At 36.0% G+C, this 26,760-nt stretch overlaps 1 protein-coding gene across 4 annotated transcripts in view; it reads left to right on the top strand.

Annotated features, from left to right (window-relative positions):
- KCNIP4 (potassium voltage-gated channel interacting protein 4) overlaps positions 1-26,760 on the top strand; it is a 441,759-nt gene that overhangs the window by 106,732 nt on the left and 308,267 nt on the right. The window lies entirely within an intron of this gene.

The raw sequence follows: 26,760 nt of genomic DNA, 5'->3' as shown, positions 1-26,760 counted from the left end.
AGTGTAACCTTCTCTAAGCGGTTACACACCTGAATCCAAATTGGAATGTGAGTGTACGTGCTTTCACCTGTCCACCTGTGTACATTAAAGGTACTGCAGAGTATCCACACCATGGTCACAAAAGATGAATCTTAGGCTTTTTGTTTTCACTGTTTCTTGAACTGATTTACTTTGACGAGCAGACTACGTTCTTTTTCCCAGAGGCTTGTTTTTGCTTATTTTAAGATGCAAATCTACTGCAAACTCTGAATATGATGTTACAGTATCTTGCTGCAAACTTTAAATAACATTTGTGCTTTTTGTCCTTAAAGAGTTTGAAACATAAATGTCTGTCATCCTTTATTTAGGTAATTTTTTTTTTTCTGTAACCTCAGACAAACTGTACAGTACCAGAGAAGGTTCTAAAGCTAGACTGAATGAGCAGTATAGTTTGCTTCTAAGCACTTTGGAAAATACACTTTTTTTCACAGTTCAGCTTTTCCTGTGGCTGTTCCCACTGGCTGATAAATGATAGCTTACATGATGTTACTCTGTATTTATAAAATGTGATTGTGCTTCTTTCTAGACTTGAATTTTTTTTTCTTGGAAGAATCATCAAGCAGAGGTGCAAGTCCAGCATCAGCAGACAATAACCAATTATACTAACGTGATTGTTGAGAATTAAAAGCCATTCATTTTACTACAAGTATTCTGAAAGTTTTGGTTGATTTTAGGCACTGATGGAAAGATACGAGAGCAAAGTTGACTCTTCAGTAATAAAGTATTGATGCATGCAATTTATCAGATTTGTGGTTATAATGCTATAAAGATTGTGGTATAAACACTGGCAATGAATAGTTTATAGGATGCTTGTAACTTGTCGAAATCTGATACAGCTTTTTAGTAACTCTGAGTGTCTGATAACATAGAATTTCCCTGACTTTATTTTCTGTACTATTCCTAGCCTATTTTCATTTCTTTTTTGTGAATTGTATCAATTCAGATTTCTCTGAAAATGCTGACTTCTTGCTCCTGTGGGTTGCTATGGAAATTAAATAATACACAATACAAGAAGAAAGCTACGTTAGAAATGAACACTAGTACTTTTTCACAGTCATCCAAGCTTTTCCTTTCCTAGCTAGCAAATGATGCACACTACGTTATTTTTGAGACAGATGTTTGTACTGGAAGCTTTCTGAGCTCACAATTCAAAACCATTTTCAGGAATTGTTGTGGATACTGATTCTTATGTTACTACTAAAAGACATTATTTGATTCATAATTAAGCAGCACATTTTCAATCCTAAATTACTGGAAGGCCAAATAGAGTGGTATGAAATAGGTTTCCTTCAAGGAAATGAGCAAGCAAAAAAACCCCACTCTTAGGAACTCTTTAAGAACTGAGACACTTCCTGGGAAATTTTCAGTTCATTTTTACTACAGGCAACAGTATCTTACTACTATTATTAGGTTAATAGACTTCATCATGTTCAAACGATGCAGCAAATAAGATCAATATAATGTGGTAATTGAACCGCTAAGAGAGGTAGCTCCACTGTTCAGTTCTTGCATAGCCCAGTCTAGTCTACTCATTAACCTCAACTGTTGCAATACCAGTTACTGTTCTCCCTACAAAATCTAGTGCATAATTCATTATGTTGATAATTAGTTGATAATAAATGAAGATGAATGAGGAAGCCTAGTTGAAAGTATTAGAAAGTTACTTAATTTGTATATTAAAGATGTTGCTGATTGTATCCTGAGCATTCAAAAAGTACAGGATAACTATCAGAAACAAGCGTGCTTATTTAGCTTTTCACAAGCAGGCAATCTGCTCACTCAAGTAACCGATTATTTTCAAAATGTAGATGTTGACTAAGGAGCACAATGGTGAACTTGTTGATATGATTTGGCCCCCAATTTCTTTTTCAAGTGTTCTTTAATGTTTAAATTACACTTAATAAGTTGGAACTACACATGGTCAAAAGTACATGCCCTGATTCTAATCCATTCCTCCTTTCTGGAGGCATGTTGACTATGTACTTAATCTACGTCAGTATAGATTGGTACAAGCTCTGCTGCAGTTGGTGTGATAACACTGATTAGAAAACAAGACAAAGTGAGCTAGGAGGGAGACTGGGTTTACTGGCTATAGGCCCAGCTAAGAAGTCGCTGTTGATTACTGGTTTTTACTGCTTGCATTCCATAACCGTTTACAGCACTACAAACTTGCTCTGTGGTGAATCTTAATGTTTAAAATAAAAACTATCTCATATAGCTGTCTGTGATAGTACATAAGCATGGAATTGTGCTTAATATTCAACTCAGCTGTAACCAATATTAATGAAACTACCCCCTTGCTTAAAGGTAAATGCTGCATAAATCTTTACAATGGGTTTTAAGTGGCAGTCTCTGCCTGAATACATCTAGATCTTTTTCAGGTTTTTTTTACAGCAAGTTACTATAATTGACAGCAAAATGTAGTGAAAAGAAATAGTCTTTTAAACAAAGTTTTTAATTTTCCATGATTTCTGCTATATATTAAGTTGATGTTTTCCGCAAATGAAACAGACTCCCTCAAGTACTTGAAGACAGCGTTTTTCAAATGTCATACCAATTCCTACTTTATTGCCTCTGCCTCTTGAGGTGTGTTGGAAGTGCCAAGACTTTGAAACATTGTCATAAAGAATTTAGCACTGCTGTTGAGAATGTTTCAGTTTTCAGATGCAACGTGAATTTATGTATCATAAATAACAACATAAATCATTGTGAGATCAAGAAATAGATTGCAAATTATTTTGAAATGGAGAAAAAATAATTTTAGAGCAATGGCTAAGAAATTTTTCTTAACTGTCACAACTGATAAGGATTAAAGAGATGATTGAAACAAAAGAAACAAAACTGTCATTGACTTCACTGGTAAATTTTCACAAGTATATCCTTTTCAGGCATGTTGATACTAAATACCTGACATGACATAGTAAATGTCATTAAAGGAGGCTGAGTTTTCCAGGACAGATTCAAATTCCCAGTTAGCCTATGCGTTTACATAGGTAGAAGGAAGAGGAGAACAACTGGCTGTGGAATTGCACTCTCTCTGACAAACTGAAGTAATCTCAGTCTTCTGTGTTTATGTAGATGAAGCTATGGATTGATTTTTATTTTTTTTTTCTTAATGTAGAGTATTGATGCCATTGGTGTAAAATAACACCGATCACAGGCTTTTCTTAGGAAAAAAATTATTTGTGAATGCAGGATGTACTTTTTGATGGCACTATCTTTGATAAACTAGATTACTAGAAGGTAGTCTTTAGTCTTAAATTTTGCCTGTTTGTGCACAGAAATATTTTCTAGCCTACTGCCAAGAGGAAGACATCATCTGAGCATAGACCTGAAGGTGTGGGAGACACTAACACAGAGGTGTCCAGGGGCTCACAACAGTATTCCTGTGACTGTTGTAGTTCACCTGCCTACCAGTACCTAAAGTCCAGGTCTGTCTGAGACAGGAGTTTATCATCAGTGTTTCCAAGGCTGCTGCTTAGTAATTCCAAGATGAATTACCATTTTTGAATGCAAGTTAATAATGTTCCATTAACTTTTACTGAAAATACATGTGAAATAAAATGAGAAGTAGAATAAATTAAAAGAAAACAATAACCCAAAATATCAAAATAATCCTGAATAACATGAGACAAAGAGAGCAGATGAAAAGGATGTTCCCCTTTTTATGCAAATAGGATCTAAAATAAAATCATTTAAAAAAAGAGCTTGTAGCTTGAAGATGTCATGAAAAAGTTAAAATGGCAACATTCATGGAAAAGCACGGGTTTCATATGTTTACAAATGCTATTTTTTTGGTTTGTGTTGCTGAAATATTTCTCATTCAGATACCAAACCAGTGTTGTTCATCAACGTGATTAGTCTTTTTTCATTATTATTACTTTTTAGTGGAAAAGAATTCCAGATTTAAGGTCTGCATCTCTTGCCTATGAGGTAGTTTGAACCTCTAGGCTTTCAGATGTTTTTCATATACAGAGGTGTCGTCTTCTCTATATATAATTGCACAAGTTTTCATGTGCAAGGGTGAAATCTTTGTCATGTCTTGTTTAGGGAAAGAAGCCTCAATTTCAAAGAAACCAGTCAGGATTTCATTTGAAGTTCTACATTTCTTAATTTCCTGATTAACATTGATAACTTTTGCAGGTGCAGTCTTTGTGTTAGTCTACCTCAGAGAGAAATCACTTTTGTGGAAGGGTGTGCTGGATGCAGAAATGTTACGAAGCTGGATTTTGAGTTATTTTCATACTGCTAGTTGACTGAGATGCTTAAATGTAAAATATCAGACGCTGAGAGAAAAATACCTTAAGAAAACCAACTAACTGAACAAAAAACCCACCAAACCTAAATTTAATTTTTAAGTCCTTTTAGCAAATGTATTAGTTGATTTTTCCCCGAGTTCTCTTACAATGTTGCTAGGATTTTTGGTTTATTGCATGGTTGAGTACCTGGCTTTTTAAACCACCTGTTTTTATGTTATCCTAAAGAAATAGGGCCCCTCCTAGAGGCTTTTTGTTTAGAAGTAGACCGTACTAGAGACAGAGTGTGAGACAAAAGACCACGATTTATTGAACTTCGCAGCAGTTAGCTTAAAAGAAATTCTGAGAAATGCTGAGGATGCGATAACTTAATGCACTTATGCTACATTCTGCTTCAAGCTGGAGCAGATTATAAATATTTCTTTTGTTCACCCAGAAAATCAATCCTAGCTATATACCTTTCACATGGTGCAGCTGCAGACCTACTGTGAACTTCCAGCGATTTTATAGAAGATCACTCAGACTTTAAGTAATGTAATTAATTAGAAACTGCATGATAATAAACCACTGCTAATCACTCACAAATTATGAATTTTCTCCTCTTCAGAAAAGGGTCTAGATAGACTGCCATTGCTTCCCCCAATTTGCATACCTCTCTCTTCTTTTAAGCGGTATCTGCAAAACTCAGTGTTGTACAGAATGTTTCAACTTCAGATTTTATAATCCTGCATATGGCAAATTGACTGCTCATCACAGAAGACTGAAGCAGTAGTGAAAAAACTTTGTGTGGGCAGAAGGATATCTTGAACTAGGGGATCTAAAGGCAAAACCCTAATCTCTAAACATATTCTCCTGAATATGTTTTAAATATTTTGCTCCAATGTCCCATATTTTTAACACATTAACTCCCTTATATAACCTGTTTCAAAAAGTTGGGTTTTTTCCAGTTACTTCAAAAAAAGTCTTCTTTGAAGTCTTAAGTTTTCTTGTGGTATGATAATGGAAGAGGACAAAGTTACCATGCTGCATACCATTTCTCTTGAAAAGGTTGTTTTGGTGTTTATTCTCTCATTCTAAATCTGAATCTTAATTACAGTGAAAGATTCACTTCAGCTTCTCTTATAAATAACACATTGAAAAGTATCCCATAGCCATCCTTAATGAGATCCCTTTGAGAGTCCTGTGTTCTGTAACATTGTTGTAAGAGTCCAAGCTATTGACATAGTTTATAAAGATAATATTAAAACTGCAGCTGTATGTAGGACACAGCACTTGACATGATGTTTAAAAATACTCTTCAAGGATCTCTTAGAAGGTTACCAAATTATGCACACAAAATGTTAGGAAATGGCAGCATTAACACTGTCTCAGCCTTATGCAATATAATGCAGTTCTCAGCTGTGTGTGCACTTTTCCTTGAACCATTGTACAGAGTAACTTGGAGTATAGAAGCATTTAGGAGTAGAGTATACTTAGAGTAGAAATTTGGATGCAAACTGTAATAAATACTACCTTAGGGTACACTGACTTTTTTGGTTGTTGAGTTTTTGTTCTTTTCATAGGGACATTCTATAGCAGACAGATTTTGTGCAGTGATTCTCAAAACCAGTAAAATGGCCAATAAAATTCAGCGTAGATTAATGTGAAGTGATGCACGCTGGGCAAAATGACCTTTATGTCTAAATGGATAGCTGGTGATCTTACTGCTAGTCAGGAATGAAACCCTGGGGTCTAAACCTGTGAAACTCCTTACTAAAGAGTGCTGTAAGTGCAAAAAGTTCTGCATGAATTCAGAGGGACAAGCTGGGCGTTAAGAAATCCCCTGAGATTAAAATAACCTGTGGCTAGGAAAACGTTAGGGAAAAATACTCAGTGTGCTTGTCCTGCTTCTCCTCTTCTCTGGGCATACACTAATAGCTGCAGCTGAATATAGGATATTGCGCTAGATGGATCCTTAGTCTGAACCAATACAATCATTCTTATGGTTTTATGTTGAAATACACTTCTCTACAATTAGGATAATATCACTGCTTCCAAAGGATGGTAGAGTATCACAGTTCAACATTTGCAACCCCTGCCTCTTCCTAAAGTGTTTTCGACTAAGTCATCTCTCCTGAGCCCCTTCCTCCAATCACCAGAAGTTCAAAGCAGGTAGTTTGCATAGAGTTATAAACCAAATAGAAGTCAACTGAAACTTTTTTTTTTTTTCAGGCAGCGTTTTACAGCTTAATTGTAAGAGTCACTGCATGGGCTTTTTTAATATGGAATAGTTTTAGAATAAGTTCTAGGACCTTATCTATCTATCTATCTATCTATCTATCTATCTATCTATCTATCTATCTATCTATCTTTGCCCCTGAAGTAAAAACAATGTTCTTGCTCTGTTGTCATAGTGTTGGCAATGAATGAGAATATGAATGATTATGTTTGAAGAGCTAATGCAAATCCACAGGGCTAGCCTTAAGTCTAAATACTTTCCTACCCTCTCAGGCAGTTGTATTCTTTAAAGTCCTGAAAAGGAATGAGAAACTTACTGATGAAAGAAAATAGGAGTATGTACCAGCTAAAGCAGGGATATCTAGGGAAAATGGACTTACCCTATCAGGAGCAGTGTCAATAGATGATCATTCAAATGGAGGTATTAAAACATACAGTGAAAACCCATGTATCTTGATCTGCTTCATAGTTTTATTTGTGGCTGTTAAGTGAAAGATGCAAGCTAGGAATAAAAATGAGAAACTCTGACAATGTCATTCACCCAAGTATGACAATATATGCATATGCTTTTAGATGACTGCAGTGATAGTACGTAATTTAACTTTTAGTTTATTGAATGGCAGTCTCTTCAAAACTGGGATAACCACATGTTCGTATTTACCAAACAGTCTGCAAGGGCTATCTTGAATGTGAACCTGCATTAACAAAAAATACTTTCCCCATTTAATAGTTTAATTTTTGAATTCTGTAAGAACGTTAGAGACAGATGATAGATAGATGATAGATAGATGATAGATTCAATACCATGTTTGGATATAAAATAAATGGACAATCTTGAAAATCGCTGTAGTATGTTGCCTTGGAAATATGGGGCACTGAACTACGTGCTAACAGCACTTCAGTCTAACTGATTATTCTATTTGACTGGCTCTGACACAGCCAAGTGGAAATGATAGAACTGATAACTGCTTTGTGGCTGTGGCAAAAGCCAACCTTATGCCCTATTACACTGGCAGTCACCTGTTTATGTGCTATAACAGAGTGACACCAGTCATCTCACACCACTGTTCTCTTTCACAGCATGGTGTGGTGGCCTTCACTTGCTTTAAGGTGTTTTCAGATTATATTTTAACCTTTATTGTCTCTGTGTATAACCCAATTCATTTAAATTCTACTTGCAGATTTTTGTGTCTGAATTTGTTCAGATGTTGACTACATAGTGACACACTTAGTGTGACACTGAACTCTTGATTTGCCTCTTGTCTCTTCATAATGACAGCCTGTCAGGGAAGACAACACAGTTTGCTTTAATATCTCTTCCAGTTCCAAAATTGAAATACTTATTTTGGAGTAATTTAAAAAAAAAAAACTACCAACAACTGTCTGGAATTGAACTGCTGAACTTCCCACGGTGAAAAGCTGTCCAAATTAGATCAGTTCTCTAAACTAAGATACTACCTTTAGATTCTGGTTTTTGGGTGCTAATTTACCTCTTTGTATTTTTAACTGAAGTCTGTAGCATGGTGCAAGTATGTGTACACTTTGACCTTTATATGGGGATCACTCCACCAAAATACTGCAAAAATTTAAAGATTTTATTTTTCAAACATCTTAAAGCTACAGCAGTTATTCTTGGGAACCCTGTGTTCCTGTTACTACCCTTCAGTACTGAACTCTAACGTGTCATTAATTTCTGTATTTGAAGTTCTACTCCAAGTAATGCTGATACCATAGTTTTACAAATGAAGTTTTTTCATTACTGTGTCTTCAAAATACATCATCTGAAAATAAGCATATACAGTATTACTGGGGGGAAGGGTGTCAAGTAGGCTCTTTAGCTTTTAAAACTGGTAATAATTTGATTTATCCTCTTAAACTTTTTATAGAGTGCCCATCTAGGCAGTGTAATTAAATTTAAATATAAATTAAAAGTGTCTGGGATAGGGGGAAAAAAAGTCTGTTTTCATCAGGACCCATATGTCATTAATTTAGGAAATTGAATAAATCTGAAATGAGGTACTAAATTTTGTGTCTCCATTAGTCTGCTTTTTATTGGCAGTTTTGTTATTTTTTAAAATCCCTTTAATGAGGCATGTGATTAAAATCAAACAACATTTAGCATTTGTGATGTGCAGGTCTTTCTGTGTACAGCCACGGTAAACTTCAGTTCAGGAAAAATAAGTGACAGCTGATCATTTATATTTGATATATAGTAATATTTGTAAAGCTCAGCAGAAGATAGATTCCTTAGTCAACTCTGAAAATAGAAATTAGGCTTTTATGTTTACCATTTATCATTTACCCCTCTGAAGTTTGTCTGTAGATTCTTCAGTCTAATGGCTACATTTCATTATGTTAATTGGAGAAGCATTTCTTAAAAATCCCAGGTCAGATTTTCTCCTCAGATGAGTCCCTTGGGACAAGGACATGATGTGAGATGGGGACTCTGGTTTCTGCAGCACTGGAGAGAATGGAGTTGCTGGTCAAATGTGGTACTGATACATGCACTCAGATACATCCAGCTTGGAGCAAAAAAATCCAAGTTTTTTTTCAAATCAAGTAGAGTACATATAGTAACTGCTAATATTGATGGTTTAGATTATCCATAAAAGTTATGATTTTTACATTTTTAAAAATGTATATTCAAAATGTATAAGTACACCCCTTTTTAACAAACCTCCTTTTAAACAATCTTTCTTCATTTTCAATTACAAATTTTAAATGTACTCACATTCAGGCATCTCTCGTGTCAGGTACAGTCAGTACGCTAATTCACCAGCAACAATGCCTCTGGAATCAATGACAGTAAAATCTGTAGAACTTCCTGTAGAAAATACGTATGAGATTATTTAATTACTGTAAATGTGTCTCTAGTGATTATATACGTTTAGTCAGTTACCCAAAAAAATCATATGTTTGTTTCCAAACAAATATTAAACACCAGTGATAAGTTGCTCCTGAATTTCTGTACTGCAGCCTAACACAACTTTTGGAAATTCTTCCATTATCAGTTCGGGAAAGGAATTGCAATGTAAGAGAAATCTAAGGAATTGTCTTCATGCACCAGATTTAATTCACATTAAATAAAGTTGATACATTTCAGAAGAATCGGTACTGAAATGACCTTATTTTAATTTAGCATAATTCATTTTTCAAGGAGATTAAACCAAACAAAGTCTGTTTTAATTCTGAATGAGAGGGTCTCAACAGAGACTTAATTAATCAGCAAGGTGGAATAGTTAAAATTAATTCAATATTTAGCTTTCCTGAGTAGCCCGGGTGCACAGCTCCTCAGGATCCCTGAAAAGGTGGCAGGGCTTTTTAGTGAGGACAGGAAGATTTTATTTTTTTTTTTCCATTTCTTCAATCAGCTAAAAACTTTAAAAAATACAACTAAACAAAGAAAATTAGATGCAAATTAATGCCAAAGGGAAAATAAGACTTTAAGAAAAACCTACCTGAAGTAACAGTTGTACATACCCAAGAGAGTGAGGATGAGGAGAGAAAGTGGAAGGGAAATGAGTGACACTAGTATATAAACGTGCATATATGCACAGATGTTGATACATCTATGTTATTGTGAATCATATTCACCCTTGGGATAAAACCACTGACAAATCTGTACCAACGAAGAGTTTGGACCAAGAAAAATAGTTAGGGGACAGCATGGTGTCATGCCTTAACTCTCAGCACTCTGAAGCTGTAAGACTGAAGGTAAAATTACCAAATTCATGATTCTTCAAAAACACAGTGTAGAAATATTTATTGCTTCAAAACCAGACTGGTTTTTGAGTTCACAGAGTTATACCAGCAACTAAAATCCAGGTTGGGGGAGACTGAAATGCAAGTGGTGGTTGACAGTCACTTTTCCTCATCAGTTTGGCACATCTGTTACCCTGACTGCTGGTTTTGAAATTTCATCATGATTGAGGCCCTCTCTCTTGCCACACACTGGTGAATCTAAGTGCCGCCACATACCCTGTGTCCATGTTCACAGTTCTCTGAAACTTTAATGCTGAGTGGCAGATGTGAATGGAAACAGCAGGGCATTCCTGCCTCTGTGAAGACTTACTAGATGAAGTGCTTGAAGCTCCTCAAATAACTGCTGTAGTCTATTGTGAGAAACTAATTGAATTGTATGTATTGCTTACAGGAAGTTCTGGACTGATCTATTAAATTACTTACCTGTTGTCTGTACAGTATCATACTGTGTCAGTAATTGAAATGTCATCCTGTTGAGACAGCGTAGGAATAAGGCCAGTTCTTTCATGACTAGTCTGCTGAAATGTTTTTATCAATCAAGTCATACCATGTAGCAGAAGATATTCATGTTCATCAGGGAGAAAACTGCCCTCCAAAAAGTGATAGAATTCTTCTAAATATTCATCTTGACACTGTAAATAGGCAATGTGCTATATGCCCCTGTTCCCCCTCCCTTTTTTTTTTTTGAAGAGTATGAATAATAATTTATCTCCTGTCTTACCAGAGAGAGTTCATCAGTAAAGAGAGAAGGAAAATATCACGTAATAACAGAAAATAGAGTATCTAGAATTTTCAGTGCTTTTATGTTGTCTGTTTACTTCAATATAAGAAGGCCATTTATTTAAATATATGTATTTAAGCATATGATTCTAGCTGTATTGCTACCTATCAAAGTAATAAAATTTAGGTTTGAGGAAATTTAGATTTTCTTTCTATTACAGCTTACCTGTAAGATTAAATGGCTACTGTCTCATTGTATATATGAGTGTATGAACAAAAAATAAATTTGTTCTATTTTTTTTTTTTTAACAACACTATTCTTTCCAAGCAATGCAATACTTTAGCTTATATCCTGTACTACTAGTTTTTTACATTTAGTTAGTCTGCATCAAATACCAGATCTGGAGTCCCAAAGTATTGTATTCAATATATTGCAGTATATTGAAACACAAGTGTACACCTGGAGATGAGGCATTCCACGCATAAATAGATTAAAGCACTGGGACACTGTAACTACCTATCCACCTACCTGGAGGTGTGTTGGCCAACTTTAAAGTCTGACAGGGCAAAGGATAAGAGGCAGAAATGGTCGCACGAGAGTGAAACAGAAACATGAAGTACAGATCATGGAGCACCTATGGATCTGGGAGCTGTGGCAGGGGATGTGCAATGCTGGGGCTTTAGCATGCTGACCCATAGAGGAGCTGAATTTGAAGGAAAAAGCCTTCAAACACAGATGATTAGGTCTAAAGAACATGGGAAAGGTGATGACTGGTGGAATATATTATTATATCCTGCTTCATGTTTCTACCCAGTTTAAGTGCTGAAGCAGTGTGGAAGATCCTCACTGCCCTTACAGCTCCCTGAAAATTGAATATGGTATAGGAAGCACTGCTGAAGGTTGGTAGTTAGGAGGCTAAGTAGTGCTCAGCTTAGATTTTCTTAATTAGCAGAATTATCTCTATCCATTTAAGCATCACTTATTTTGGCTCTTTCCAGAGGCATAGGTTTGAACTGGCAAAACTGATACTTTTTTTTTTTTTTTTTTTTTTTAAGTTCACAGTGATTTCTTCAGGTAGTGCAGGCATACAGTTAAGTGCTTTGTCTTTTGCTACTTTCTATTAAGTCCTTTTTAGCTTAGAGAATCCAGGATGTCTTGTAGTACTTAAAAATGTACAAACCTTCTGTTTTAACAGTTCTGTATGCTTGCTCTTCAATTCTTTAATACTTTTGTAATCACTCTGAACATTTTGTTTGCTTTTTTTTAAGTGCTGCTAAGCTAATGTTTTCTTAGAAGTATGAGTTACGAGAATGTTTACAGTTTTCAGTCCTTGTAGTCTGTAGTGAGTTAAGTGCCCTATGTGGTGAGATAAAAGTTGGTTTTCCTACCTGTTTCATGTTAAGTTGGCTATGTTGTTGTTTCATCTGCCTGCTGTTCTTCCTCACTTCATCTCCCAGTCACTCAGTTCCATGTGGTACTTCTGCAGTTCTTGCAGTATGCCTTCACTGAATATCATAAACAGATTTTGCTAGCTTTGTTATTCATCCTCTCTTTGTGAACACTTATGAATATGTTGAACGTTAGGAGCTTCAGCAGTGACCCTATAGGGACTCCTCCATTGTAACCTTCCTCTGCTGTGATGTCTGACCAGTTACTTCCACTCCATATCCTGCCTTTATCCCTTTTTTTATTTTTTTAACCTATCTGTAAATCCTACTTAAGTCACATTTTTATTTTGCTGTTACCCTTCAAGAGTTGCAGCTAAGAGAGAGCAGAGTGAAACATTAAAGATTGGCTGCTTTCTTCAAGTACTGAATCCACATCAAGAGGTCACACACATCCTGAAGGGATCTGGTGCTGAGACCTGCGTCAGGAGATCAGTGTGCTCCTTACATCCAGTCTCTTGCATGCCACTCATTTGTTTAAATGAATTTAAAGCTCTTGATATTTCTTTAACTTTTCTCTTTGCTTTCTACTGGAATAACAAGGTATTAAAACACATTACCAAGACAGAGCATATCTATGTAAGCCACTGTGAATTTCTTCTAAACACAAGAAAAATATGAATCTCTTGGTTCAGTGCTCTGGCAGACACAATAATGTCTTGCAGAGATTCTTACACAGATACTACTGGTAATCATAAAGATCTGTCTTTCTAAAACAATGCATGGTTAACTAGCTAGAATGCAAAACTATGATTTGATTTGTTTTTTGTTCTACCACCAATTCCCTGGCAAGGACAAGTTATTCCAGCCCATGGGTAAGTGCACTGGGACTCTGGTGCCTACATTCTGCTGAAGTCCTACAAAACATTGATAAAACTGCTGCATGTGCTTTGATCCTTTGAAGTCCTGGAGCAGAAGTCATTCTGGTAGAATTAAGTAGTTTGGTATCTCTCTTATGATGTAGGATTAAAGATTTAGCATCCCAGCACTGGATTCCTGAAAAGTCCAATCAAGAAAATATGTCAAAGGCATACAAATGTGCAAGTGCAGTAGCACATGACCCAAAACAAAGCAAAGTTGCCAGGACAAATCTCTTTCAGAAGTGAATAATAAGCTACTTTTAATACCATTCTATAGCAGTCACAGGCTTTCCTCATCCCAGCCAGAGACTGGAATACCTCTTCTCAGAAGGTCACCTTCCACATAGACTCTTCTTTTTACTACCCATATTGTTAACTTTCTCTTCTCTCAGGCAGTCTGTTGCACTGTGTCCTGTCTCCTGGTGACACAAAGAAACATACTGAGGCTACTAAAAATTCATCACATGTAATTTGTTGTAGATTTTTTTTCTCCTCACTGCCTCCCCAGGCTGAGAGCAGTAGCTGTTGGAAATTGAGTGCTTAAATTACATGGCAAACTATGATAAATTTCCAGGCATAGAACTGTACCAACTGCTAAAGTAAACTACTCATTTTCATTTCAGTCTGTTGTAAAAATAAAAATGCAATCAAACGTCCTGAATCCCAGATGGTTGTTTATAAAATTTGTTTCACTCTATACTATGGAAAAAAAAAAGGAATTATATGTCCTAAAAATTGTTTTTCTTTTTAAGCTTATATTTACGTCATTGTTTTTAGAAGATTATTTTTACTGGGGTTTGTATTTTTCTTTTAAAATTGTATTTTGAACAATTCTATTATACTGCATCATAATTTGAAAAATAAATTGCAAGAAAAATTAGGAAGTATGAAGAATTCTGCCCCTCAAGACTTTAACTAGTCAACTCTAGAACTGATGGTAAACTAGGATTTGTTTGTTTTTTAATTTTACAGTGCTGCTGACAAAAGGGTATCTACCTCTCACGCTAATGCCTGTAAATGCTCCTTTGGTTTTCACTTGATCACAAATGTCCTTCATGCTGCAGTAACTGTTAAACTGCAGACTGAGACTCCAGAAGGCAAAGGTGCTTTGGCACTATAGGTACAGGGGAAAAGATGAAGTGCATGGGCCCTAACTCAAGATCTGCATTTTGATGTTTCCCTTTCTGTAGATTTGCAGTATAAAACTGAAGTGGGAAAAAATTTCAGGGGTTATTTTTACCTACAAAGGCCATGTATTCTCTTTTTTGTTTATTTCTCAGCATTCTTGGGAACGTATGATTGTGGCCTTGGTTTCTATTGTATTTTTGTTACCTGTGTCAAGTTATGGAGTGACATTAAGATGACAGGTTGCTCTTACTTAACGTCTAATTAGCAAGCACCAAGTAAGAGAAATGTTTCCAAAAAACAAAGGATAGGCCTCCAAATGGATGTCAATTATTGATATACAAGGCATGTAAGCTGTCAAAACTGGTGATCATTTTTCTGTGTGATATCTCCTACAGTGTACAAGGGTTTACTCCCAGAAACTCAGCTTCTTGATGTTACAGAAAAAAGTGGTTCAGTGATAGAGAATGGTGTAACTTGGTTTTCGTTTTTCTCTCAAGTTACTGAATTAAAAGTTTATTTTCTTTTGTGCTAATTTAATTCTGCCTTCTACAGATTAGCTAAATCTGTATTAGGAAAAAATGGAAGGAGTTTAATAAAGTTCAGAGTTGAAAAAATTCAAAGAATATAGTTTAAGGCATACTTAGAATATCGCATTAGAAATGTCTTCAGCATGTTATAGGCAATGGAATTTGTTGCGTATTTACTGATGGGAAACCTCAGGCTTGGGTTTTCTTTAATTATCTCATCAATTTCTCAAATGCTTTATTAAGGTTTTATTCAAATATATATTGGCTTTTCTTGTGTAATAATGCTCTAAGTCAATGGGAGGAGAAAAATTAGATGCAAAGTACTCTCTCTTCAGATTTCCCTGCACCCAAATTCCAAGGATTTTGTAGCTGGTTCTTTATTTTCTTGAGATATCTCATAAATATGTAATATCTCAAGTGTATATTTAATTTCTTCAGGTCCTGTGTAGTGCTATTTATACCCTCAAAAGCTTACTGCCCTGTGCTAGACCTCCAGCTCTTGGTTACTACTCAGTTAAGAAATAGAACTGAACTAAGAATTTAAAAAAAAAAAATCACAAGAAAAGTTTCAGAGTATATCTAAGCAGCCTGTTCTTAGAATGGACTTGAGGGACTCTGCTGATGAGTATCGTAAAACAGTAGTAATCTGCTTTCACACCAAAAATATATTTTCTTAGAGAGACTGTTCAATTTTTGCATGGTTTGTTTGGTTTTTTTGATGTTTAAGAAGAAATGACGGATTCAGTCCTTCACCCTTCTGCCCTGTGCTTCTGGGTGGTTTGGCTTCAGCCCCTCTCTGCCATATTCATTTGAGAGCTCTCTGTTACCTAAAAGCTCTTCACGCTTCTTACCCTTTTGTTCTCTTACGCCTGCAGTGAAAGCAGTTCCTTGACTGAGTAAAAGGTTTGCTTTGCTTTGTAACAAAGCAATGGCTATTTTTGCGTTTTTCCAGTTTGTAATTAGTCATATGTTAAATTCACATATTCCTTATCTAGTGCCTGCAAGCCATGAGTTTAATCTCCCGACTCTTCACTGCTTTTAACTTTGCTCTTGCTCCTGTGGGCTTGGACAACTCTGACCACTTACAATAAATATCTTGTTTGCTTTCAGGTTGATATCCCAAGCAGTACTGTTCAATAGTCTGGGGTGGAATGACAATCATGCAGTGACAGTCTTGTTAAGAGTCTTGCAGAACAGTCCTTCTAAATGAAGTAATTTGGACATAAGTGATGAAAGATGGTGTGTATTAAGCATTAGCTAAGTCAAATTATAGTGCTTTATTGTAGAGGGTTGCTAAAATAGCGAATTTTATTAGTTTTGTTGTCTATTGCTGTTGAGTTTTGGCTTACAGGCTTTTTGACTTAATGGTAAGCATGCATTTCTGGTTCAGGACCCATTTTCTCCGGTTTTGTATTCAGTACAAAGAGCATTTTCATTCTTGACAGCTTGATTGTGAAGTACCAGGGACACTTTTTCCTCGACAAAAGTTTATTTGGGGTCTTCTACTGGTCTTTGTTTTGTCTTGTATCACTGTCTGATCTGTTCTCTGAATTTATTTAACTCTTCAAATTTATGAAATTAGCTCTGTGGATTGAGAAGAGGCACAGATAGACAAGTTGGTTGCTTATGTATGCTCTTGTTTAGTTCTTAAACTACATGCTTTTCTTTAATGAAATCTTATAGCCCTCTTATGCTGAGCTAACTTAAAACTAGGAGCCACCTAGTTTTGGGATCAGCTGTTGTCATTATGCTTCTTTGTTCCCACTGTTGTGTTTGCAGGGTGAAAAAAAAAAAAAAGTTTCTGAACACTGTACAGCTCTCTTCCCTGTCTCTACAGAAATTGGACTTCATTCTTTTATTTATGAGAATTATTTTTGTTTGCTTCATAAATTTCATTCTTGATACTAAATGCTATTTGAAAATCACTCTAAGCCAAGCAGCCTTACAATAGCCTCCTCTATTCTGCCTCTTGAGTAACCCTCACTGGTTAATTGGAAGCTCTGTAGAAGATACTTCTAGGTGGTTATGTCATATTTCTCACAGATTGGTTGCCCTGCTTTTTTCTATCCCTCAATTTACAAGCCATCCTTATTCACCTTTCTGAAAAGCCTGGTGTGAACAACCAGTCCTTTTCTGAATGCTTTGAAAGTCAACAGGCTTGGACTTTCTGACAGTTTTTAATTGAGGCCAATTTCTCCTCTGAGTTTTGGGTAAAGGAACTTGCTTCTCTGTTGATAAAAAGCAAGATAGAATGCATTAGGGCTTCTAGCAGCTTTCAAAGCAGAAGTCAATGAAAGTGCTTTGGCAGTGGCTGTCCTGTCATGCAGCGCGGACGGAAATCTACATGAAAGGCGTGAAGGCAGAAGAGAATAAAAATGTAAAATGTATGGAAGGCAGCTCTGAAAGTTTAAGTAAATTTAAGTAAAACAGAATACAGAGTCTCATTCCTACTGCCACCTGAATCAGGAGTTTCTTTTTGCATCATGTTTCTGTTTGAAAATTTCAGAGAATAAATGCTGCCTACCCTTTGTTCTAGAAGACAAAGTGCACTTCTTGATTCATAGACTGGGTGTTTCTACAGACTCCTAGGAATAAAGTAACCCTATTAGGTTTAACAGCATCTCAGGGAAGGTGTCAGGCTGTCTTCTGAATGTGATAAAATGCAAGAAAGTTATTCCTGCCTGTGTCAAGAAACTGTCTGTAGCTCTGTTCAGCAACAAGAAAACTCCAGTTTTGCTGTCTTGAGGACTCTTAGTGTCCTTGCTGTTGTGAGATTCCCAGTATTAACACAATAATTTTATCAGGAAAAAATACTTTTCTTACAAAATTGGCTTAACCCTATGCAGAATCACATCGTATCAAGACAACGATTTTCATATAAAATTCAATATGGGACTCAGCAATAGTAGTTTTAGAATCATGTAAGACTGTAGAATTTAAGGCAAAAAATTAGAACTGGGAACAAAATATTTCCAAGCAATTTTCTGTAATAAGGCAGAGTAGTCTAAATCCACAGAAAATGTGCCAAAGTTTCTGCGACCTGCTGATGGTTATTGCTGCCTAATAGTTATTATTTAATTGATTGTCTCAGTATTTAGCTAACATTTTATTACTAAGATAGTAATTTTTGCATGGAATTTTCTTTTAACAGATCTGAAATCCAGATGAAAAAATCCAAATGAGAAGTCTATCATAAACTACAAAATTGCTATTTGCCAGTTGTTTAAACAGAGCTTCCTGGATGAGGGAAATCCTTGGGAAAATCCAAAATAATTCCAATTTTTTTCACAATATTTCATACTCTGCTAAATGAGAACTTTAAGTAGTTCTAATGCTACTTATTTGAACCCAAATTTACATTTTTAGAGGACAGAAACCTTAATTTGTCAAGGTGTCTTCCGCACTCCACGAAGTCCACAGAGGGTATTATGGTTAATGAGGGCACCATCTGAGGCGTTCAACTAATTGAGTACATGTTGTGGTCATTTCTATATGGTGAACTGTACATCTGTTCCTAAAATGCTAGCAATGTGTCATTATAAGAATAACCTGACTTAGCATATCCTTTCACTCTGAGGTTACTGTTGCTTTTTCAAACTTTTGATTCACTTACATACTTCCCCCCCCCCCCCCCAAATCTTTGCTTCATTATGCCATTTGGACCTATGCCATTTGCCTGCTTAGCCTTCCAAACTAATATTTACATTAATCAACAGTGGTGCAAGGGAACATAATTGGATCTTGAAGTGATGACATGGGTTCTGGTTGTACAGTATAGTTTAAGAATAATTCAAACTTTGACCATCCCTGCTGTAAAGCGGGTGCTTGATACTACCACACAGCATATTTCTGAATGGATTGGCACAGGATTCATTTCTTCCATCTGAGCCATCAAAACACAGTCGTGGAGAAACAAGCACAGGATAAAAATTTGACACAGCTGTGGTACTCAGCTCATTTAGCTAGTACAGAAAAAGTACAATTCTCTTGTATTATTTTCTTTCTTAGAACTGTGACTATCACTCTCCCTATTTCCTCTGGAATGTTGAACTACTTGGTAAGGGATATTATGGTGTCTTTAAGAAGGGGCTCAAAATAGTTATGATGATTTTTGACAGTAAACTTATGTGTTTATTCCCATGCATTTTTTTTCATAATATCTTTCCAGTGACGTTCCCTTATTTCTCACTTGAGATCTAGAGAAAGAGAGAGCAAAGGTTGTAGGAAAATGTCTGAAAACATTTAGCTACTACACAGAAAATACAGTTTCTTACGTATTTTAAGAAAAGCAAAAAATACTATCTTTGAGAAATAGACTTTTGAGTATACTAGACAATAATTTTCAGTTTGAGCATATGATACGAAATGCATCACAGATTATTTCAACCACTGCCTGCAAATACAAGACTAATACAAGCAAGTTACAATATGTCATAAGGTAAAACTTGTAAATCTGACAAAGATGGTGAATGGGACATCACAAAAAATTTTGAAGGAAAAATATGAAGAGGGTCCTGAAGCTCAAGGGTTGTAAGTAAATCGTATTATTTTTAAAGTTAAAAAAATAGGAATTATATGCCAAGGAGAACAGATGGCTCTTCATGTTGACCTGCAAAATGTCAGGAAACTGTGAAAGAAGAATGCATGGCTTGTTTTGGAGAGACAGAAAAAGACAACAGATTTTCAGAAGCATGGGAAACAATGAGTCTAATAAGGTCCAATAGCAAAAAGCACAAGAAAGTGGCCTGGGAGAATCTCTAAATGTAATGGGCTTGTTGCACTATTTTTTAAGCAGAAAGAAATTTCCATGGTAGAAATTGAATGAACTGATGTACTACAAATTTTCATTAGACTGCACTGCAGGAATGTCCAGGAGAACAAGGATTTATCAAGATTAAGGAAAACAGAAAATTTTGTTCCTGCCCTGAAGTTATGTAAGTGGATCTTATCTGAAGAAAAGTGCCATTCAAGAAGGAAGTCAAAGTACATGGGAAGGCTTGCTGCCTTGAATAGGGGAGCAAGAACTATGTGCTAATAAATTTGTGAAGCAAATCGTAAACCTCTGGTTGAATGGTTACTTTGCAGGCTAGAACAGAATAGTAAGCAGGGTTTTGGACTGAAGGATGGCTAAACTTGAGTGAGCATTGCTTTTTTTTTTGAAAGACTGCCTTGGTCAGCTGCAGCAGATGATTTACAGTGAGCCCCATCACTTTGTGAACTGATCTTTGAGAATGTAAAAACCATGTAGGAACAGATTGTCAGGCATTTTGTTTTGTTACTTCCACTGTCGTGTTTTCAGGTTTCTGTACAGGTTCTGAGTGCTCAGTGGGGTTGTATATACTATTAATTAACAGGTAAAATAATTTGTCTTCATTGCTCCTGAGTGAAATACTAGCTTGCATTTCCAAAAGCAAACATTTTCTCTCTGTACCCTTCTCATATTAAATATTGTGTATTAAGAATAGATATACCATTTAAACGTTCCTAAAAAATTAAGCATCCCAATACATCCTACTTGAGGTAAATAAAGTTACTGCTATGACTCTGTGCACAGGAAAACTTCACTAAATACCAGGAGAAATTGCAAGCAATAGCCAGGTTTCCTAGGGCAGATCTCAGGTCTGTAAGGGGTAAAAGATTATTTTGCCTCCATGTCCCAATTCCAAGTTGGTTTAAAAGTAAAGTTTGGTTTTAAACTCAAGAATTGCACAACATCTACTTCTTTTCCAACATTCATAATCTTTGAATCCTCTAGGATACTCTCCATATACTGCTGTTTTTTTCCCCTTCAGCAGAGGGTACAATTAAGATGGATGTGAATCTATGCAGTAACTTTGTGGAGGGGATCTTAGGGCACAGGTGCTTGGCTTTGGTTGCCAGCCAGGAGTCTGGGTGAGTTCTGCTGGAGGCTGTAGATAAGAGCAGCTTCAGAGAGGCCCAGCCCCCACAGAGATACTTGTTGCTGTTAGTTGATCTCCTCAGTGCTGAGTTCAGTTGGATTACAAACCTGTGCTCCTCAGGTGCTGGGGAAAGAAGGTTATTGAAAGAAGACTGTTACTTGCAGAGTTTTCCTTCCCCTAATCATTGCCAGTGGTTGCTTTGATGAGGGACATGGAGAAAGTGGTTTGCTCTTTCTAACTGCAGTTATATATCTTTAATTTTCAGCCTCATCTGATTTTCTCTTAATCAATCTTTAATGGAAAATTAAGTTCACTTCTTATGTGCCTACATTCTTCTCTGCAGAGCCTTTATTTAAAAATATATACCATAAAGCATAGTGAATAAATGACTCGGTAATACAGGCTAATACTGGTTTTGCTCATTTAAATGTTCCTCTATAGTCTCATTTGTACTATGCAAAACAGGGCAGGGGGACCATATATCATGAAGATAAACCTATCAGAGCAACTCAAAGATATACTTTTAGGGGGAAAAAAAGCCTGCTATTAAAGTAATAGATATGCAAAGCCCTGTAAAGTGGTTTTACAGAAATTGCTATAATTCAGTCAGGCCTAGTTTATCGGTATTTAGACTATTTCTATATTGTAGCTTGTATGTAGGATATTTTTGTAATGAAGTTTGGATTTTTTTTTTCTTCATTTTCTTCCTGTTTAAGGATTATAGTTTTACTCTTTTGGCTTTGGAGTAATGTCAGAGAGTAGCAGCTCAACTTTCCAGTTTCTTGGACCTAGTATTACCTTCTGTTATTATATGGCACAATACAGCCAAGTAACTGTCTTCACTTGTTTATCCTTAAAGAAGTTAAATTAAATAATAGGGTATAAATATCAGGCAGTATGTATGTTTATATTTATATTGTTGAGCAAGTTTTTTTGGAGTGAAATATTTAAAGCATTGTTCTCCTCCTGCACTCAACTGTCTGTTTCAAACTTAGTATGTTCTGGCATTTTAAGTTTTTCTCTTCCTTGCATGTATAGCTGCCACAGCTTTGCATTTTTACATGCAATTGCTCTGTAGGCAACTTAACTTTTCTCTGCTTGAGAAGGGAGGGTGATCAACTTGCAAGCCTGTTGATGACAGATTCACAGTTTGTGGCCACCTTGTGCTTTTGTGACTGAAGTTACACGGTTCGTAACTGTTGGTCTAGCAGATTTGTCATGGCAGACTTTTTGCTTTCACAGCATGTAAGACCAAATTACACATACACATGGGTATGCCCACACATGCTAAGACAAACTTCAGAACCGTATATATTAGCATTTTGTGTCTGTAAAAGACAAACTACCATATTTTTATTATATAGAAAAGGCCAGAACAATATCAGATTTTTCTTGATCTGTTGATCTTGAAAAGTATTGAAAAATGCTTCTCTGTGCTTTCATGTTTCCTTCCCCCCCCCCCAATTGATTATGGCTTGAACTGCTAACTGCTGACAATATAATTCTTATAAATGCACTCCCTTCCACCTTTGGTTTGCTGCGATTGGAGGAAGAGTTTCAGAAGAGCATGTCTCACAAGAATAATTTCCATTAACCCAAGAAACTTTTGCATAGGGTTTGTTTGTGGTTTTTTTTTTTTACTTTTTCTTTTTTTTTCTAAAGCACTGCAGCACTTTGTCATTTCTAGAGTTTTCCTAGAAAAACACGAGGAACTGTCCTTTTCATTTTCTCCTCTAGAAACTTTGTTTTAATTGATAAGGAAAAAGAAACCTGAGGGTCAACAGAGGCAATATTTTGACCTTTCTGATGATTAGCATGGTTAGCAGACGAAGACCTACAGAATTTGTCTCCTGCTTGAAGCTTTTGAGGTAAGATTACAGTGTTCCTTGGAGCAGAAAACATGACTTAAAAATACACAAGTCACATTTTTTTTTTTAACATCAGTGACTTTTAACATGACACTTTCTGATTCCTGTTTTGGTAGCCACTTTGTCCATGGTGAATCCTCTCATAAACTGTAAGACCAGATCCATATTATTCAGCAGTCGGTTTTCAAAAAGCACATTATTCTCGTCTGACAATACAAAAAGTTCTGTCTGTCTTACTTATCCTTTAGTAGTATTATTTCTGAATCTCAGTCATGGTGCACTAGGGACTGTGTGTGTGTGTGTCTCTGTAGCCATATAGACAGACACAATATTTTACACATTGAACATTTTACATCTGTAAAATTTGCTTGTAAGATAATCAAGCACAGATGCTATAATAGAAAATATCCTGTCAAACGACTTCTTGAATTCTTTTCTCACATTTAACAGCTGGTTTGGCAGCAATACTGATTTCTCCTTGCTAGAATTCCCAGAAAGCTCTGTTAAGAGAAACAGAAACAATGTGCAATACCCAAGTTATGATAAGAATCACTTCACAGGAGTTAAAATGACAGCATCTGCTAGATGAATGCTTGCAAAAGAAGAAAACTGCAAAACCCCCTTGAGCCACTTTTGATTGGGAAATGTAGATTAGTTTTGCATGAATGGACTTATTTTTCAAACTAGAAGGATATTTTTTGTTTATGGGAGTTGCAAGTGTCACTGAGGATTATCCAAGTCTAGCAAGTCTAAGATAATAGTATTAATGATTACATTCTTAAATCCTCTGATAATTTCAGTCACTTCTCAGACAATTTAACATTTCATAGACTTTATGATGCATGCCTCTGAGTAATATTAAAGGCTGTATTTACAGGAATGGGGCAGTCACACTGTTTTCACTCTGGCCAAGTCTTCACCTCTGCTGAGAGTTGATTTCCACAAATGGGTCACTTTGCATCTGTCTTTTCATTATGGGCATAGTATTTCCCTCAAGATTTCAGAACTGTCATCTTTAATCACTCCACATATCTCATGCGACTTACACAAGGGGCGAAATTTACACCTGCTAACTAGGAGGCTGAAGATATCCAAGAGGTTTTGTGATACATGCCTATGTCCTGTTAACACTTGAGAATATTCAGCAAAGTAGGCTGCTTGGTTGCTTTAGGCTATTTCAATCAAAGTATAAATTTGAGTAGTCTTTGTACAGAAAGTTTTGATGCTATCCCCTATAAACTAGTATTCAAGACCTACAGACTCTGCTGAGCTGGTCAAAAGAACAATTCAGCCTTCTGGGGAGGAATCAGCCCCAATGTTCTTCTGCAACAAGGAGGATCCAGTGACCTTGCTCTGCCTCTCTAAGGATGGAAAGTATGCTGTCGTGACTCTGTCCTGGTGTTATAAGCACAGCAGATATTCTTCTCTGCTCTCCACTTGTCTTTCATCTTTGCTTTTAGTTTTTCTTTTTTCCTTACTTAGCTGAAAAGGCATTTGTTCACCATCTTGACTTGAAGACATTTGTCTTCCTTGTCCATCTAGTGATCAGCATGGTCTAAACCAGAAAATGTCCTTTTGCTGCAGTTAGTCATTTCATCATGACACCTACTGCATTTGCTGTGCCCTGTCAAGATCTGGTAGGACTTAAGACAACCTCTCAGAGGATACTGAGAAGAGAGACTCAAAATTCCCCTTGTTTCTCCTGTTCTTGGCATCTCCTAAAGATCTTCAGAATACCCTTCCATCTTCACATATAGCTAGTCCACACATGCTTCCCAGTGTCAGAATTATGTTAAGGGTGATATAACTAAGCTGATTTTCCAGCAATGGAAGAAGAGGTTGAGATGGTTAGTGAGCTTTCAAAGGGTAAAGAAGCTGGGAGTGGAAAAAGAGGAATAAAGCAACAGCAGTAAAACAGCACCAGATGCGGAAACTGGTAAGGACAAAAATATACAAGAAAAAAAAAATGTAGAAAGAAATAGAAGTGGAGAGAGCAAACAGTGTAAAAAGGGGATCCAGTCTGATTTTTCAGATAAATAAAAAATCTCAAACTTGCACTTTTTTTGCTGTTATGTGACTGTGCCCAGAAATCCACACTTTTAGAGACTTGTCCCTTCGTACTGAAGAATGCTCTTTTCCATTTGAACTGTTGTGTCTATTAATAAGTAGTGCAGGTGAACAGATCAGTTGTTATTTGGTCAGTCATCTGGCTCATGAGTTGAAATTTTCACTGTTTTTCACTTTTATGTGAAGGCTTATCATAACAAAAATTCCTACCAGTTACAACAGACTCTTCCATCTAGTACTGCAGGATGTGCTTTCTGCGCCCCTATTAATAACTTTCTGCACGTGCTGGAGTTAAAAGTCAAAAGAATTTTTGAAGTGAAAAGCAATGTTGAAATCTTGGAATAACTTTTATCTTCAAACCCCTGTTGCAAATATGGCCCTTTATTTTTAAGAGGATGATAATATGTCTCCTTGGGTTTTCAAGCTAATCATAAGAACTGTGTAGGTTATATAAGCTTTCTTGAGAGACCTAATAATCCATGGGAGACAACTGCCTGTTGAGATTAATCCATTTTTATTTTTTTTAAAGCATAAAAATATGAGACTTTTCCTTTTAAGCCTTAGAGATAGATGTAGGATGCATTGGAAAAGCTCCTTTTTTATTTTTGTTTTTTTCTCCTGAGAAGTTGAAAAAGACATTTGCAATTATGGTAATGTGCTCTGGGCTTTTTGGGGAAGGTGAGAGTTAAAATACTAGACTACATACACTTATACCTGCTTGATTAGAGATAAAAATAGTTTCTCCTACTGATAAACTGTTTCATCACACAGCAGTGTCTGTTGGTGCACATTTTCAAGCTATTAGAGATTCAGAAGTCCATGAATCGCAATTCAGGCTTGGTTTCCTCACTGACATGCACCTTGTGAATGTAGGTAGATAGAAAATAGTATACATAGATCCACCACAAACAAATGCCTCTGGTTCATTTTTCCCTTCATGGGAAAGTCTTGATCACATTCAAAATTGTGGTAGCAAAACCATCTGCAACCAAGATTTAGAAATAATTCATCTGTCAGTTTGTTTTCCTGTTACATTTCTGTATAATTGTCCTAGGCTTTCATTTTGAATGCATCTGGCTCAGCCCTTTCAGTATGGTAAACTAAGCTTTTCTTATTGATATAGGAGATGTCAGTATATATATTGCCCTACTTACAAAGAAATGATGCTTTCTGCCAATAAGAATTGTGCAGGTGGTATCCCATATTTCATATGTGATGAAAAAAGATTTTTTTCAGTGTCCGAGACGTCTGAGAAAGGATAGCGAATGCCCTTGAAGGTATGTGTTTTCAAAATACTGTGTTAACTGCTTAAAGTTGATACCTTTATTGAGTTGCAGTCCTAGAAGTGCTCCCACAGTAAATCTACAGATTGTCAAAATAATTTTGGTTTACATGTTAGTACATTTGGTCAGATGGCATATAAATTGATCAATTTGTTGATGGTTTGCAGGTACCAAAACACAAAGTATGGATCTGGATTTAGGATATTTCATACTAATATTTTCAGGAACAGTAATGGGAACAGTACGTTTTGTTGGATAATTGTGATTTTATTTTATTTTTTCATTCTGTTGATATTTATAGTAGTGATTTACATGGCTAGTTTGTTCTTCAGATTATTTCTTTGTGGAAACATTGCATTATTTTTCCTTGTGAGGTTTAGCTCTTGGCCAGCACAATGCAATCCTATATCTTTGTTATGGAGGAAAAATTTATCTGTAAAATTTTATCTGTACCTTTCCAAGTATATTTTAATTTAATGTAATTCTACACCCTTGGTCCAATTGAAACTTTATATGAGAAATCCTGTTTTGACTGTATGAGGGATTCCATGAATACAGGCATATATTCCATTCTCTGCACTTAATCTGATGGCTGTATTTTACTAAGTATCTGTTTATCACTGTTTGTCTGATATAGGAAATAACTTTCTCAATGAAAGCAGAGCAGCTTAAATGTACTGATTGCAG

Source organism: Strix aluco, chromosome 4 (genome assembly GCF_031877795.1).
Source record: "Strix aluco isolate bStrAlu1 chromosome 4, bStrAlu1.hap1, whole genome shotgun sequence".
Classification (NCBI taxonomy): domain Eukaryota; kingdom Metazoa; phylum Chordata; class Aves; order Strigiformes; family Strigidae; genus Strix; species Strix aluco.
Note: the sequence above shows the minus strand (reverse complement) of the source record. Positions and strands in the feature narration are given on the sequence as shown.